This window comes from Tupaia chinensis, unplaced genomic scaffold, assembly GCF_000334495.1.
Source record: "Tupaia chinensis unplaced genomic scaffold, TupChi_1.0 Scaffold000316_1, whole genome shotgun sequence".
Classification (NCBI taxonomy): domain Eukaryota; kingdom Metazoa; phylum Chordata; class Mammalia; order Scandentia; family Tupaiidae; genus Tupaia; species Tupaia belangeri.
The window spans coordinates 3,143,993-3,151,017 of NW_006159809.1; the positions used below are offsets into that span (position 1 = coordinate 3,143,993).

Here is a 7,025-nt window from a genome sequence, read left to right on the forward strand (position 1 = left end):
CTGTATTTAATTTTCCTGATATAGCACTCCCTTGAGAACTTCTTGGAGATCTGGTCTGGTGCTGGTAAATTCTTTCAGGTTTTGTTTATCTGAGAATGTTCTTCCTTGTCTTTTCTTCCCACATGAAGGATAATCATGCCAGATACAGTATTCTTGGCAAGAGGAAAACATCAAGTTACCTACAAAAGATATCCCATCAGGCTAACAACAGACTTCTCATCGGAAACAATATGAGCGAGGAAAGAATGGGAAAATATATTCAAAGTGTTAAGAGAAAGGATTTTTTCTTCTCTTAAGCTGTTGATAGTTTCATCTACCTACTATTTGAACTGAATCCTACCTAACTTTTTTCCTGGTTTTAAGTCTTACCATTTTTTGAGTTTGATCTATTAAAACTAAAACTATTTTTCTTGAAATTTAAAAAAGTACCTTATTAATGACTGCAGTAAGATATATAGCCACAGCTAGGTGCTACTTTATAGCATATTCACTTTACTCACTGAGCTTTACGCCTAAAGTCAGACATGTGTTCATAGATATGTATCTATCAGCTGTGCTTGCTATTGAAAGTTTTTAGATTAATTAAGATCTTTAGTAAATCAATAAAATGTGAAGAAAAAGAAAAGACATGGAAAACAACTGAAGATACCAGAGACAATACGGGAGGAGGGTGGAAAATGGCAGACAGGGAGAAGTAGGAAATCAAGGGGGGAAAAAAGCAAAATACATAAGAAACAAGAAATGGAAAATTATTTGTTGATGATAATATGTATGGTAACATCCTTGATTAAGCCAATATTCAGTGTGTTCCAGATGGAAAATTCCATTTTGTATGCTGTATTGATGTACAGCGAATGAATATAAATAAATAAATAAATAAATAAATAAAATTTTTTAAAAAAGAAGAAGAATGAACTGAGGAATGAATGAAGAAGAAACAGAGATTCAAATCCATAAACTCCTTTTAAAAGACTAGTTTACATTGCTGTACCCCCACGCAGCTGACCATGGTTTTAGTCTCAGAACTGGCAACTTAAAACTCACACTGTACACAAGTACATGTGTGCCCAAGATCCTGAGAGAGGAATGGAAAAGGGATTGCAGTATGGCCATCCTCCTTGGGGGTGATTTCTTGCTTTCTGTCTCTCTGTCTCTCTCTGTCTTTCTAGTGACCACATGCGCCCTATAGCAAAAAATCTCTCTCTAAAAAAAAAAAAAAAAAAAAAAAGATTCGTTTAGGAAAGGACAAAGAAGGTGGTAGCTAGAGAGAGTGTGGGACCACGAGAGGTATTTTTAATTTGTATTTGTTGTTCAGTAAAAGAGACTTAGGGCCTAGATCAGCAGATGAGGAGGTTGTTAAGGCACTGGACCCCCACATGGTTGACTCTGTGGTTTAAGTCCCAGACTTGGTGGCTTGAAAATCATGCTGGGCCTGTGTGTGCATACCCAGGATCCTGAGAAGCTAATGGAAGAGAAGGGATTGTGGCATGGCCATCCCCCTGAGGATGATTTCTCATTTCCTCCCCACCTCTATGGTGAGCACACATGCCCTATTGCAAAAGAAAAAAAAAAAAAAAAAAGAAGAAGAAAGACAGATTTGTGCCAGCTCCATGGCACAGCAGCAATGTTCAAGAGATGCTGGATTCCATCTGGCAACGATGATTCAAATCCTCCCTCTTGTCCGCCTGAAACATGTGGGGCATGAATGTAGTACCCAAGATCCAAACAACTGGAGGACTGGAGGAGGGGGATTGCAGCATGACCAGGCCCTGTGGGGGTTGCTCCCCCTCCCAAATCCTACTCGCACACACTCTAGTATGAATAAAGAAAAAGATAAATGAAATAAAAGAGACTTGAACTCACTTACCTACCTACAGTAATAATCCTTTGGAGAAGGAACATTTGAATATAGGAGGGAAAAAGAGAATTGATAGCAAACAACAGCAAATAAAGCAGGACAGTGGAATCCAGAGCACGACTGGTCGATGGAAGGCAAAGGTGAAGGGAGGTTAGGAGATCTGATAGCAGGATATCAGAGAAATTCCACCAGCTGAAGGTTTCCATTTTCTCTGAGAACGCAGGAGTGTGTTATGGACCGAGGCTATATACATTTAGATTTCACATCATCATTGTTGACTCCCTAGAAACTGTGATTCACTAGTTCTGGGTGAGGCCTCCATATCCACAATTTTATTTTATTTTTTATTTTACTTTTTTTTCTAAGTAGAGGCTAAGTGAAAACATAGCCACAATTTTAAACAACACAGCTGATTCTGATACAGGAACGAGACACACCGGCCAGGAGTTTTAAGATGCATTCTCCTCTGTGTCATCATGTGAAACCTACCTGCAAGACTGGAAGATATAGATGCTTCCAAAAAGATTGTACTGGTATACATGATGATCTCAACTCCTCCAGGGGGCTATTTGACCAAGGCACTTCTGGAGGCATTCTTGACTGTATGGGAAATTTAATAAATCCCTATTGAGTTTTGAGGCAGCTAGACATTAACTCAAACTATAGTCTTTTATTCTGATTATAAACCTTACTTCCAGTAACCAAGCACTATGGACTGAATGTTCCCCTTCACCACCAATTTATATGTTGAAGCTTAATCTTCAGTGTGATGGGATTTGTTAGTGCGTTCTTTGGGTAATGATTACCTCATGAGCGTGAAGCCCTCATGACTGAGATTGGAACCCTTGTAAAAGAGACTCTGGAGATCTCTCTGTCTCCTGCTGTGTAAAAACTCAGCCAAGAATATGACCCTCACCAAACACTGAATTTGCTAATACCTTGACCTTAGATTACTCAGCCTCCAGAACTGTGAGACATACAGTGATAGCTCTCTGAGCTCTGGTCAACCCAGCTGAGAGAGATGATACCCAGTGGAGAAAAAAAAATCTAAGGCAGTGGCTCTCACGCCCTTTATGATTGCCATTCGATCTGAAAAAGCTACCCCATTATACAAGAACTCCAAGAAGATACACTGGAATAAGCACATTTGGAGAGGATCATACAGATTTAATTTTAGCAATACACTTGATGCAAATATACATTATAACACATTGTGGGACAAACCAAACAGTTTATAAAAAATAATATATTAAAAATCAGCAATAGTTGTCACTGAAAAGTTCAATATACTTAGGACAGTGCTAATGATGAGCCAACCAAGCCCTCCCACTCTCTGATCTTGGCATTGTAGAATATTCGGTCTTCCTGATACAATGCTAAATTAGCATCCTCAGGAAATTCTAGTATAGTGTTAATGTGAGCTTTTAAGAGTACCAAATTTTAGTAACCCTCAATAATTCCTTTAGCAGTTACTGAAAGTCTGTGGGATTGTATGCCATTTGCCTAAAGGAACTGAATTTGTGGATTAGTTTACCCAAAGAAGCCTCATGGCTTATCTGAGATTGGTGCCCTAGGGGTTGTGCAATCCAAGGCTTTCTCTAGACGCCTTCTGTTCTGTGGTTGGATCCATTGAGGACACCAGGCAGTCCCATACTTAAATCACATTAACTGTAGCTGTTGTTGATCCCCTTCACTGAGTTGTGGTAATGTTATGTACTTGGCTAGAGTCATTTCATGAAACAATGAAAGGAAATTTGCATTTGTATAGAACCACCACTGTGGATATTGTCAATGTTTATTATTATCTAATTTGCATGTAATTGTTGTATACACATGATGATAATAGTTAATTTTTTTGAACTCACTATGTGCCAATCACATTTCTAAAAACTTAACATATTTTGCTTCCTTTAATTTTCACATATTGCAGGAGAGAATGGTGCTCTTATTCATCCATTTATCCACAATGTCACACTATGCTTAAATAATCTCTACGTGAGAATTTCTTTTGGAGTTTACTGCCAGGAAATATTTTTACTTTATTGGGAAACTGGTGTACTTCCTTCTTCCTAATCTTGAGTTGTGTAATATTTATTGTTTGCCTTTTATCCCAGATTCCAGGAATTGCACAGTAGAATGTGAGTCTCGTACACAAGTAGGTGCCATCTTATCACTAGCGTACAAGTTTCCAGTTACTTGTCTTTGTTCTGACTTACTCCTTTCATTTACTAACTTTGTTTCATATGTCCTTCCTAATAATTGCCTAAGAAAGTTTTAGAAAAAAAAAGTAAAAATACGTTTAATTAAACAAACAAAAACTTACACTTTGAGTTTATCCAAGAGTGCTGCTCCTGATAAGTCAGTGAATGGAGATTGAAAACAACAGCCTCACCACTTGAGATAGGTCTGAACCAATTCAGGAAGCAAACTAGCTTTTCCTAGAGTTCCCAAGATATGATAGCTGTTCATACACATACACACACACACACACACACACACACACACACACATATATATATATATTTTTAATCTAAGAATGAGAAGTTACTAGAGTTCATCTGGGGAGAGACCTAAGCTCCATGAAAAAACTTTCAGTCAGAATATCTTTTTTTTATTTTTTAATTTTGCTAGAGAGCATTTGTGCTCACTTGAGAGAAATAGAGAGAGATAAAGCATCCCCAGGGAACATAGTCATGGGACAATCCCTTCGCCTCCATTTCTCCAGCATGTCAGGATGTGGGGCACACACTTGTCCAGTGTATTTTTGGAGTGGCCAGATCAGATTTTGTGGTTGGTCATTTGGGATCCAGTTCCCTTAACCACCAGGCCATGGGCCAGTCCTCAGTAGAATATCTTTAAAGGAAGTGGAAGCATTCTCCTATTACAGCCGTCCCAGAAGCAGCTATCTTTGTACTTATGCTTCTATAATGTGCCTCTTACTATCATATGATTACATTATTTAAGGAAATTTTCTTTATAAAATAGTTTGAACTTAAATATGTATATGTTGCTGGGGTCAGGATGACAGAGAACCACACAACCATGGCACTCTGTGTTCTCTGAAAAATGAGTACTGCTGCACCTAAGGGTCAGCACACAAAAAAAGAAAATACATTCAGAATAAACAAGGCATACCATAACTCTTTTATTTAAATGTGTTTGGTATTGTTTCGCTTCAAGCAATGGGTCTAGGAATATCAGGTATTTCATTTTAGCAGCTATGGCGACCATAAATATATGGCATTCCCTATTTGTGACTTAAAATTTCTTGGGAGGTGTAGTTTAAAGGTTTAAAAACAGATGGCATTTACTATCCAAATTTCACCAGGAACTAAAGTTTAAACACAAAATAACCCTCAGAGAAAGAGAGAAACTTACTGCACTTTCTACCATGTCTCCTGCACACACACACACACATATATATATATATATTTTTAATCTAAGAATGAAGTTACTAGAGTTCATCTGGGGAGAGACCTAAGCTCCATGAAAAAACTTTCAGTCAGAATATCTTTTTTTTATTTTTTAATTTTGCTAGAGAGCATTTGTGCTCACTTGAGAGAAATAGAGAGAGATAAAGCATCCCCAGGGAACATAGTCATGGGACAATCCCTTCGCCTCCATTTCTCCAGCATGTCAGGATGTGGGGCACACACTTGTCCAGTGTATTTTTGGAGTGGCCAGATCAGATTTTGTGGTTGGTCATTTGGGATCCAGTTCCCTTAACCACCAGGCCATGGGCCAGTCCTCAGCAGAATATCTTTAAAGGAAGTGGAAGCATTCTCCTATTACAGCCGTCCCAGAAGCAGCTATCTTTGTACTTATGCTTCTATAATGTGCCTCTTACTATCATATGATTACATTATTTAAGGAAATTTTCTTTATAAAATAGTTTGAACTTAAATATGTATATGTTGCTGGGGTCAGGATGACAGAGAACCACACAACCATGGCACTCTGTGTTCTCTGAAAAATGAGTACTGCTGCACCTAAGGGTCAGCACACAAAAAAAGAAAATACATTCAGAATAAACAAGGCATACCATAACTCTTTTATTTAAATGTGTTTGGTATTGTTTCGCTTCAAGCAATGGGTCTAGGAATATCAGGTATTTCATTTTAGCAGCTATGGCGACCATAAATATATGGCATTCCCTATTTGTGACTTAAAATTTCTTGGGAGGTGTAGTTTAAAGGTTTAAAAACAGATGGCATTTACTATCCAAATTTCACCAGGAACTAAAGTTTAAACACAAAATAACCCTCAGAGAAAGAGAGAAACTTACTGCACTTTCTACCATGTCTCCTGCTACACTTTCCTGAGCTGGTTCATGCCGGAGTTCTGTATGGACTTTTTATAATTCTATATGATGTGAGCCCCATTATTACTCTAAATGACTCTAGGAATATTCAGTAATGGTACATGCAATCAGAATTTTGACTGCTCAGAATTTTAAGATTTATTGGAGCTCCAAAGGAGTTCTGATTCTTTCCTTGAAAGTTCACACTTCAACTGATCAGGCTGATTCGTCATGAATTTGTGATTTTTTTTTCTTTTAAACTTTGATTTGTTAAATTTACTTCCTCTTAAACCTCTGTGCTCAGAATGCTTGACTAAAATCTGGGAATGTATTGAGTATATCTGGTCTTAAAATCTTCTTATCTGTTGGGACCAGCAATTGGTGTAATGGCTGTGTTGCTGGACTCCCATGTAGTCGACTGCGGTTTGAGTCCCAGACCCCATGACTTAAACTTACACCGGGCGCGTGTGCGTGCGTGCCCAAGATCCTGAGAGGAGAATAGAGGAGAAGAGATTGTGGCATGGCCATCTCCCCTGGGGGGTGATTTCTTGCTTTCTGTCTCTCTCTGTCTTTCTGGCAAGCGCACGAGCCCTATAACAACAAACCTCTCCAAAAAAAAGGGGGAAAAAAAAAAAAACACTTCTTATCTGTTAAAATACTCTAGCTTTTTTTCCTTTCATCCTCTTCCTTAAAGCAAAAAGCGCTATCTATAGCCTTCAAGTGAAGAGATATAGTAAAGTGTCTGCATCCAGAAAGAATGACCAAGGCTCTATTCACCACCCCCTATTCTCTCTAGACCAGTTTTTCTCAACTTTAATATGCATGTGAATTAACTGGCATCTTATAAAACTCCAGCATTCAGTTCAG

The 7,025-nt window shown here is 38.2% G+C and overlaps 1 long non-coding RNA gene across 2 annotated transcripts in view; it reads right to left on the bottom strand.

The window, feature by feature from the left end:
• The window catches only part of LOC102497815 (uncharacterized), a 16,267-nt gene extending 10,064 nt beyond the window's left edge, over nt 1-6,203 (bottom strand). The window contains exons 1-2 of one of the 2 annotated variants that reach the window (XR_003549826.1): nt 6,144-6,203; nt 2,348-2,458 (exon numbers count right to left, since the gene is read on the bottom strand). This is a non-coding gene — a long non-coding RNA (uncharacterized LOC102497815). Of the gene's footprint in view, nt 1-2,347; nt 2,459-4,181; nt 4,240-6,143 lie in introns of those variants that run through there. The other variant, XR_003549827.1, reaches the window with a different exon arrangement.
• Nucleotides 6,204-7,025: the final 822 nt, after the last annotated feature.